This window comes from Myodes glareolus, chromosome 16 (assembly GCF_982192425.1).
Source record: "Myodes glareolus chromosome 16, mMyoGla1.1, whole genome shotgun sequence".
NCBI lineage: Eukaryota > Metazoa > Chordata > Mammalia > Rodentia > Cricetidae > Myodes > Myodes glareolus.
Window position 1 is genome coordinate 22,764,820 of NC_142041.1, and position 10,553 is coordinate 22,775,372.

Consider the following 10,553-nt stretch of genomic DNA (forward strand, 5'->3'; position numbering starts at 1 on the left):
TTAGCTTCCTAGTGTCTTTATTTAACAACTGGGGAGAAAGAAGAGCATGCAGTTAGTTCTTTTTGTGCTCTGAAGAGCACAGAACAAGACTCTCGGGATCAAGGACCAAGTGTGTGGGGCTTGAGGCTCCTCTGGAAGATCTGAGGAGACTTTCTTTCCTTCCTTTTCTTATGGAGGAAGGGTCTTTTTCTCACTGAACCCTTTTTGGGTTTTTTGGTGGGGGGAGAAAAAGAACTGAACCACATTTGCTTTCCTGAGGAAAGCAAGCATGGCCACAGCTGCCCAAACCCAGACTTCCTTTGCATCTAGGTTTTCAGAGGAAACTGGCTGGGGAGTTGGCGGTGAGCTGCTGTGTGCGAGGTGTGTGAGGAGACTTTAAGTGAGAGCATTCGTGGAGCCTGGTCTTCCCTGTGGATTTGTAAGCCAACCTCCGACACCCGTTCAGCAAAACAGCATCCCCTTTCACCCACTTCCTTTGGTTTCCAGCTGCTCAGCGCGTGATCTGTGTGCACGTGTGAGCGACTCTTGAAGATTGTGTTTGCTTACACTGTTTCTTCCTCCACACAGAGCAAGAACAGAGGCCCTCTGCGAGCCGAGCCGTGGAAGTGGGAGCAGCGGGGGACGTGAGAATGTCGTTTTAGGGTGGAACACCAAGGTGATCTAGCGTCAGATGGTCCTGGTCATATATAAAGACCCTTTACTTCATGCAAAGAAATTAAAAAAAACCTAGAATATGACAGTCAATTGGTGATTAATTAAAAAAATGGATAAATATGTGTGTGTGTGTGTGTGTGTGTGTGTGTGTGTATGTGTGTGTACACATATTCAATGCTCTCAGCTAAAGTCGAGGGTTTAAGGCTGAGAGGCACTTTAATAGTCACACACCCAGATGCTTAGATTCTGGGCTCTTGCATACTGACCATATACACACTGACCATATGGCCAATACTAATCTCATAGAATAATGGGGTTGTTTTCTATGGGTGTAGGATATTATTCTAGCATGGAACTTCGAATACCCTGCTTCTGAATGAATCTACTGTGTGTTGTGTGCCCATATGTGTGGGAGAGCACGTAAAAACTGAGGTCAACCTCTGGCGTTGTTTTTCGGGGGTTTTTAACCTTGCTTTTTGAGACTTCTTTCGCTGACCTGGAGCTTGCAGAGTAGGCTAGTTTCAAGGATCTGCTCACTTCTGCTTCCCTAACAAAAGATTACAAGCATCGGTCATGATACCTAGCTTTTTAATGTGGGTCCCCATGCTTGTGTGGCAAGTGCTTGGCCAACTAAGCTGTCTCTTAGAATACATGTTTCAGTTAGAACTGTATAGAGCTAATGTATTTTCATTAAAAGGCATTTCTTGGAGTAATGTTCATTTAGTTTATCAATTTGCTGTAGAACATCTAGAAACCTTTAATTTCCTTAAAGAATGTGATTGTTTTCTAAACATAAGTGCTTGAGACTAAATATCTGATACACAGGACAGACATAGGAAGATGCTTATTTGAGCTACAGGATAAAAGTCTAAGAAAGAAACATATAAATTCAATTTTCAATGAATGAAATAATACTTTAAATATCATAGGAGAGTTAATCACTCAAAAGAAACCTAATGCATTGATAAATACAAAGGACAGTTTTTGCAATATAAATACTTTTAGTGTTCATACGCTATAAGTTATTTTGAAATACGCATACAGATTTTTGTATTCAAGATTGGGAGGAACTTTCCCTTTTTCTTTGTCTGTTATTTTCAAACTTTCTGTACTAAACACAATTAACTTTTAAATTGACACTGCTAATGGCAAAGGACTCAAGGCCACACCAGCATTTTATTCTTTACGAAGTAGAGACTATGTTGGCCAGGGATGGTGAGGTCACCCTTTTTTGTCTCAGTAGCCTTGTCTTGTTGTCGTTGTTTTCTGTGTTGGAATGTCTTTATCTCTTTCTCTAACTCAAGGCAGTTCTTTTACCACGCTGCTGTCCCCCATTTCTGATGTCCTGCGGTGGCTCCAGTCTTTGCGACAACATTCAGCGGTTCCTTGTGCTTACCTGAGTTTTCAGTTCATGTTGACTGACTGAAGCGAACTGAGGGTGCTGGCTGGATGGTTTGGATTCCTGCAGATTTGAGATCATAAACCAGCCAGGTGCACGGAAGACTGAGAGATGGCGATGGAGTTTGGACTTGGTATAGTTTCCTGTTGGGCTCAGGGATGCTTTTAAGTTGTTTACCAGGAACAATGTAAGAGAGGCGGGCATCGGTTTGGTTCATGCGTGCACAGTGGCTTTAGCCCACCGGGCGGTAGAAGCATGGGAACAGGAGCATGGGGCAACTGCTTGTTCATACCCCAGCAAAGAAACAGAGAAAGCAAATTGAATAGCGCTCAAAGGCCCATCCCTGCCATACACACCTTCTGAAGGTGCTACAAAATAGCACCACAAACTGGGTACTAATCACGCAAGACGTAAGTGTGCATGCAGATCTAAGCCCTAACAGACGTTATGGAGTCTGTCTGGGCTGGAGACAGACTGCCAGACCACTGGGACATTCTCTTTAAGCATATCCTGAGTGTGACAGCAAAGCCAGACGTTCTCTTGGATCATTTGGAAGAACTGTTTTATTAAACATTAGCAGTGGTACAGGTGGATTTTTTGTTTATAACCAGATGAAACTAAAAATGGAAGCCAGTTAGGAAAAAAAAAATAAGTCAACAAAAGAAGATACGAGCCTTCAAATTTACCAATGAACAACTGAATGACCAGGTTGCGAGACTGCAACGTAGCTGCTACTTGACCTCCGCTGTGAGCCCTTTTCTCCGTTAATAATCTCTGCTTGGTTTCTGCATGTTTGCTTTCTCTAACTGCAGACAGCCTTCCTTCCCAGGGCTGAATATCAGTTACTGAAAACATCTTGACGTTTGCATCTTTCAACTTCCTTTTCCTGAACGATACTGAGTCTAATTCCAGTTGGGAGGTCTCTGAGGAAGGGCTCTGGCTGGCCCGCCTTGAGTCAGGTGCCTAACCTTCTCTATTCAAATACAAGGTAGTGGGAGACTAGGGCACAAAAGTCATGCCATGTGGATGGGGTGGTGAGAGGTTCCTAGCAGGAGGGGACTTAGGGTGAACGATCCCATGGGGGTTCAATAACACTCTGACATTAGTACAGGAGAGATGCTCACTCCAGGAGTACAAATCCTAGTGTTTGGAAGCAGGGCGACCCTTGGTGGGGGATACCACTCCTCCTATGCTACAACATGGAGTCTTTTTGGAGAGTATCTCTGGAGGGAGGAAGCTGAAACTTGTTGGACTAGTCTGCAACATGGAAAGCCTTCATGGGCTCCTGCTCCATTGCCCCTGGTGCATCTAGCTCTGTCCAGACACCAGACAGCCTTTACGTTTCTCTGCTCTGCCGAGAACTGCTGATTGACACGAACACTCTCTCTCTCTTTCTCTTCTTGGCCTGAAAGGAGTTGCTGAGTCACCTCCATTCCCAGAGGGAGAATAGTGAAGTCACCGAGGCCATCGGGTCCCCAGCAGCCTAAAGCTGTGGATGGAACGTTTCTGGGGGAAAAAAAACCCACAAGCCAAAGAGTGTGACACTGTCTGTTTCATTTAGCCGAGGTTGTGAGCTCATCTGTAGGTCAGTGGCTTGGTGGGGAAGCCTTAGCCTAAAATGCTCAGCTCTGGAGGGGTACCCTCCAAGCCCAGCACCAGGGGTACCAATGTCAGGTAATTGTACCTTCCTGAGGCAGGTGGAGAATGAGCGGTATAAGATGAGGCAGGGGAGTTTAGAGGTAAGGAAGGTGGTGGTCCAGAGTCCAAGAAAGATGTCTCCTGTTCTATTTCTGCTTGCTCACCCTCCCTCCTGCAGGGTCCCCGTCTGTTTGCTATTGCCTTCTCTACTAGCAGCTTGCATTTCATTTAGGATTTCTGCCCTGCCCCCCCCTTCTCTTTTGTATTGTTTGCTGGGCTCTCCAGCAATCCACTGGACTTTCTTCTGATATATCTCTTTTTTTGTTACTATCCAGGGAGTGATCCGTCCAAGTGAGGCCAGGCAGTCGGAGCTCTCATCCCTTCCTGGCACCTGGCTCCACACTCAACAGGTCAGTCCCCTCCTGGGTAGAGCTGCTCCACTGATCCCCGGATGAACTCTGTAGGTCTAATGCAGACCGTATTAACATGGCCTATTTACTCCTTATATAGGGTGTGACTCCATTTAGTACCTGTAGCTCCTAGCAGAGGCAGCTCAGACAGAGACTTTGTCCTGTGGCTGGGGAAGGACTCACCCGCGTGCTTGCCTGGGGGAGCACTCACCCACCTACCTAACTGGGGCTTGAATGCAGCTTTCCTCTGTCTCTCCTTTGAACTGGGGTATAGTCAACACACTTTCCTGTCCTCTTCTCTCATCTGTTTCCCTGGCCAGTCTGAGAGAAAGGGGGTGGGGGTGAGGAGGAGGGAGACATAGAGAGAGAGGCAGACACACACACAAAGACTCTGAAAACCTACTAGTTAAGAACACGGCTCTTGAACTCAGACTATTTTGTTTGTTTGCTTTCGCTGTCGATCTTCTGAGATGGATTCTCATTCCGCGGCTCAGGCTGGCCGAGAACTTAGCAAGTAGCCCAGGCTGCCCTTATGCTCAGGGCAATCTCCAGTCGCATCCTTTTGAGTTCTAGGATTACAAAGCAGAACCATTGTTCTGGCTCTTCATATCTCTAGCTGGGTGGCTGCAGCAGTTACTTTACTGCTCTGTGCCTCTCTTCCTCATCCATCACGAGGGACTGCTAACAGGGCCATCCCCCTGAGGCTAGAGGACGGATGTGTTGATGTGTATGCCCTTGAACAGCATGTGGGACAGAACAGGCGTTCTGGAAGTGCTGGTGTTGTTATTGGTCTCTACCCTGAGACTGACTCCAGGAAGCATCTTTTGACTGTGTTCCCTTCTGTGCTCCTGGTCCAAAATCTGACTCACAGGTGTCAGTTTTATCATGGCCCACCAGTCAAATTTTGCCAATGTATGTTTCTAATTACTAACTGAACTATACCCTGGAATCTTGCAGTCTTCTTCCTTGGCAATATTAGTATCCCCTTACCTCTTTCCCAGTCTCTCTTTAGTCTGGACAGAAACCTTTCCCTTTTGATGGTCACTTGGTGTGGCTGTCTCTCTCTGCCTCTCTCTCTCTCTGTGTATGCCTCTCTGTGTCTCTGTGTCTGTCTCTGTCTGTCTGTCTGTCTCTCTCTTTGTTATTTGCTTTGTTTTATTTGTTTGAGACAGGGTCTTTCTACATAGCTCTTCCTTTCCTGCAACTTACTTCATAGACCAGGCTGGCCTCAAATTCAGAGATCCGTCTGCCTCTACCTCCAGAGTGCTGGGATTAGAGGTGTGCATTGCCAAGCCCAATTAGGCCTTTCTTTAATAAGGTCTGGTTTGCTAGAGAAAGATTTGGCAAACTTTCTTTGTAATGGCCAGATACTAAATGTCTTAGGCTCTGTCATTTATCCTCTTCCATCTCCTCCTTCTTTTCTTCTTCCCCCTTTAAACTTCTGAAATACTTCAAGGTTCTAGAGAGGTGGCTCAGCTGTTAAGAGCCTGACTGTTCTTTCAGAGGACCTGGGTTTAATTCCCAGTACCCACACGACAGCTCACAACTGTCTGCTACTCCAAGATCTGACTTAGTCTTCTGCTGCCACTTTAAGAACTAACCACGCCCACCCAGCCACTTCTGACCTCCTCCATCTTCGCCATCTTTCTCTCTCTCTTGTGTGGTTGTTTCCTGTCGTGTGCACACGTTTCTCTCTGTCTCTGTGTCTTTATGTCTTTATATTTGTCTATCTCTGTCTCTCTGTTTTTCTATTTCTTTTTAAGTAATAAATGTTTACCCTTATGTTTATATACTATGTCCTATGAGCCTTTTATCCGCCGTAACCGCCCGCCTGACTCCCCCGGCCACATGGCGCTGCAGGGACTCACGGCCATCCTTGTCGGACTCCGCAAGCTGCCCGGGACATCCCATCATCATATTCTTTTTAAAAGAACAAAACTGACACTCTCACACAGACATACACTCAGGTAAAATACTAATGCATATAAAAAAAATCCTTTAAAAACATGAAGAACTGTCAGGCAGTGGTAGCACACGCCTTTTATCTGAACACGCAGTGAGGGAGAGGCAGGCAGATCTCTCTGAGTTTGAGGCTAGCCTAGTCTACAGAGTAAGTTCCAGGACAGCTAAGCTACACAGAGAAACTCTGTTTCGAAAACCCAAAACTAAACAACAACAACAACAAAAATGAAGAACTAAAACAGACACAAAAAGTAGGAAAAAACATTTTATTCAAGTATAAGAATGTCAAAGAACTTAAGAATTATTTTAAAAATATGAAAAAATCAATCCTTAGCTTGAGGAATTTACTAAAATGGCCACAAGGTCTGTTTGGCCCTCGGGCTACTGTAACTTGTTGGACTCCTATAAAACCCAGTAAATTCCGCTGGGGTAGGAAGAGGCCTATCTTGTTGTCATCTCTGTGGTCTAATTGCCGACCTGGCTTCTGATAGAGAGATCCCACTTTTAGTAAATGGGTCTCTGATTTAGAGTTTGAAAGACAGATGCCTGTGTAATTTCGACTGTGAGCAGGAGGTCCCCAGGGCTTAGTTAAGTTTATCTTTTGCTCCATCTTCGGTTAGCTCAGGGCACAGGCCTTTTTCCATGATTTGCCTCAGCCCCAGTACCTATTTGCGATCCCCGCCCCTTTCATTAACCAAGAACAGTCTTCCCATTGCTTTAGTTTTGCAATCAGCCCTGCCAGAGGTGTGCTGGTAAATATTTAACAACCAGATGCTCGGGCAACTTAGCAAATGGTCCCTGATCTATAGTCATTTCCAGTTTCCACGGTGTAAAAGCGTTTGAGCCCTGACCTGTTTCAAGCTGCAAACCTGAAGCTGGGAAGGGACACTCCTAACTTTCTCTTCCCAGCTGTGGAGTTGCCAGCCTATGCCATCCCACCTCGCTAAGGACCACTCACCTCCTGGGAGAAGACATGAAAGAAATCCCACTTCCCACCACCCCTGCCTCAGGACCCGGCTCTCCGTGGTGGGGAGGGTGGGTGCCATTATCTTGCTCTCTCAGACTTCCTGGATGTTAGCTTTCGCTTGCTTTGATCCCGAACCGCTGACTCTCATCAGACGCAACAAATTCCCTGGACTTCTTATAGAACAGACAGCCATAAACTTCCTGACCCACCCTGGATTCCTGGCTCTTAGATATTCTGAGCTCAGAGAAGAATTAGACACACCACCTCCTGCAGGGGCCACACTATGTCCTACGGGGCTTCTGTTTTCTAGGTGTGACCTGACTCGATTCTCACAGCGTACCTCTCTGGACTATCCCAGTTAACGACTTTCCTGCTGGCTGGCAACTTAGTTCCTGCCTCAGTTTCTCTTTCACTATCAGCAAGCACTATAATAGTCAGGAAGAATAAATGATGTAGAGGACTGGGAGGGACTGGTAGGCTGACCCTGATGATCGGAGGCAAGTGGTTGTAACAAGCAGTCTTATAGAGAAAGAGCACTGGGGCTAGGCTTTCTAAGTCCCATGGTCCCGTACTTCAAGTCATGGCCTCCAGGTCTCTACATGCCATCTACTTAACGCCAACAGTTGGCAATGCAGATTCGCAGCTTTACCTCAGCCTATGAACTTCCATAATGTCACAACGCCCACAGAGGGATCGCTTTCAATAACGGAGTGACAGAAAGTGCTGTGTCTCTGTCCCTGATCTTTGGGGTAGAAAATATGGATTGAATGTTGGCTTTATGGCCAACTGGGGCAGCTGCGGAGGCCTGCGGTTTACCTCCTCTAGACAAGGGGTGTCTTGGGGGCAGAGACTGAGTCAGCCATAGCCTATATGTCAGACAGCATACACAGTACATTGCTGGGATTATGTTAACACAGTACTTGCTAAATAAATGAGTTCAAAGCTACGTTTTTGGTTTTCTTATTAACTCCATTATTGCAGGAACATTACTTAGTATTTCAAGTGCTCAATTCCCCAAGTGTAAAATGGGAATGCTAATCACAACACCAGTACTTGTTTCTAGAATTGCTGTGGGGGTGAAATTGCAATGACTCATAATGCATGTAGAGCCCTTGGTACAGTGTCTACAGAATATGTCAATCCTGTGCTCGCCCAATCTTTTTTAGCAGTGGTCACTGGTCATAGGGTCAGTATGTAGAATCATGTGTCCTCCAGCCTAAAGAAATGCATCCTTTCTTCTTTCCTTCCTTCCTCCCTCCCTCCCTCCCTCCCTCCCTCCTTCCCTCCCTTCCTTCCTTCCTCCCTTCCTCCCTTCCTCCCTGTTTGTTCCTTCTCTAAAGTATGTATATATGTATATGTGTACCTGTGTGTGCACAAGTTTACAAGTGTGTGTTGATATGGGATGTCCTATTGGTTAATGAATAAAGCTACTTTGGTCTACAACAGGCTGGAAGAGATATATAGAGAGAGAGTAGGCGGAGTCAGAGAGACACCATGTAGTTGCCAAAGGAGAAGGATCTGGAACCTTTCCAGTAAGCCATAGCTTCGTGGCAATACACAGATTAGAAGAAATGGGCCAATTTAAGATGTAAAAGTTAGTTAATAAGAATCCTGAGTTATAGGCTGATAAGTTAGACCAACATAAAGGTATCTTGACTTCAAACTTTGAGTCTAAGGATATGTTACTTTGGAAAAGTAGTTCTGCTTTTGTTTCTCCAGAGGATTGGAACCTGTGGATTTCTTCCAGGCTGATGTGGAGTGATGGAACAAGACCCCCTGAAAGTTCTCCAAGAACCCTACAAACACTTTGCCCAACAAAAAGCAGGAAGAAGTTTGGAGAAAACTATGCTCAAATTCTCAAAATGATTGTTTATAAATGTTTGTTTTCATTTAAAGAAAGTTGATTATAAGTGACTAATGGTCTTAGTCAATTTCTTAAAAAAAATTAGGGAGAAATGATATAGAGATGGATATTTTGCATTGGTATAAATCTTGGTCTCTTGATACAAATTTAAAGTCAGTTTTGTTGCACTGTGTATCTGTATTTCTGCTCTTTTTAAGGTTTTGTGTTTGTGTAACTCATTTAAAACTGTAATGTATAGTTAAGAAGTACAGATAATATGGAGCCAGTGGTAAATGTACATTAGCCAAGATTCAGAAACAGTTGTCTTCTTAGGTATTAGTGTGCATCTCTGGTGCATCCATGTCTCATGTTGCGGTTTCTCACTCATCTTCAAATCCAGGCTTCCTCTATGCTTCAAAAGCAAGCACCCAGTGCTTCTCAGCTAAGGCTCTTTCTTCTGTCTGAGGAGCAAGATGTTTCTTCTCTCTCCTGAGTGCTGGCTGAGCCATGCCAAGTATGACTTCTGTCCTCGGCATGCTTGGCTTTTCCCAAATTCAGCTTTTGTCTTGACTCTTCCTTCACAGTCTGGGCTCAGACATAATGGCTTCTCATCATGAATTCCCTGGTGGTCTCTGGATCTGAGTCCCTTCCCTCTTTGATTGCCTTCCATCTGGTCTCCCTCGTTCAGCTTTCACAAAGGGTTCAGTATGGCTGAGGAATGCCTATTTGTTCCACTGGTGTGACAAAGTGTCATTTGCTAACACATTAGGATATAACCATCATTTTTGTCTTCAATACCACAACACAGAAGGCAACATCCTGATCCAATGAGCCCAGGAGGTAGCCGCTTCTCTCTACCAAGTTCCTGGATGGAAGCAGATGTTTCAGGAAAGTCAGCGCCATCAAGATAGTTGCTAGCATTTATTTTGGACTCACTGCACATCCATCCTACTGATGAGAGAGACAGCATCGCTGTGCAGAAAAGACAATGACTCTCATCAGCATCTCTGATTGTATCATGAGAATTGGCTCATCCAAATGGCTTTTCTTTTCCAAGGAGTAAGAACACTTAAGTTTTTGAGACCTAGTGCCATGTTGCTTTCCAAAAAGACTGTTCTACCCATTGTGATCAACTATGCCCACTTTTTAGTATCTGGATTGTTTACAAAGTTTAAATATATAAAATTTGTCAGATTTCAATTAATGGGTAGGTTGAATATAAATATTTGCTTGCTATCGCAATACTTGGTATCTTCTCCATGGTGGATTGAAGGACTATTAACTAGCTTTTTGATGTTGTTATTAACTTTTGCTATTTATTTTCAAGTCTCTTTCTCTCTCACTCTCTCTCTCTCTCTCTCTCTCTCTCTCTCGTGTGTGTGTGTGTGTGTGTGTGTGTGTGTGTGTTTCTCAGGTGGGGTTTTGTTTGTGTAGCCAAGTCTGGCTTTGTATTTGTTATATAGTTAAATTTCAATACAGTAAAACTTATATTTTACTGTATTTATAGCTTTGTGATTTGGGACAAATAAATTGGGTTGCTAACCTACAAACACAACCAGAATATAAATGACCATCTTACTTCCTCAAACACCCATATGTTACCTCTGTTGTAGTGAAACCCTCTGCCGGCCCACAGCCCCTGGAAACTGTTGACTTACCTTGTGTCCCTATAGATTTTCC

The 10,553-nt window shown here is 44.6% G+C and overlaps 1 long non-coding RNA gene across 1 annotated transcript; it reads left to right on the forward strand.

Annotated features, from left to right (window-relative positions):
- Positions 1–277: 277 nt before the first annotated feature.
- LOC125391272 (uncharacterized) lies at positions 278–9,066 on the forward strand. Its single transcript, XR_014997438.2, has 4 exons — positions 278–418; positions 568–655; positions 4,027–4,101; positions 8,750–9,066. It is a non-coding gene; the product is annotated as an uncharacterized LOC125391272 (long non-coding RNA).
- The last annotated feature ends 1,487 nt before the right edge of the window (positions 9,067–10,553 follow it).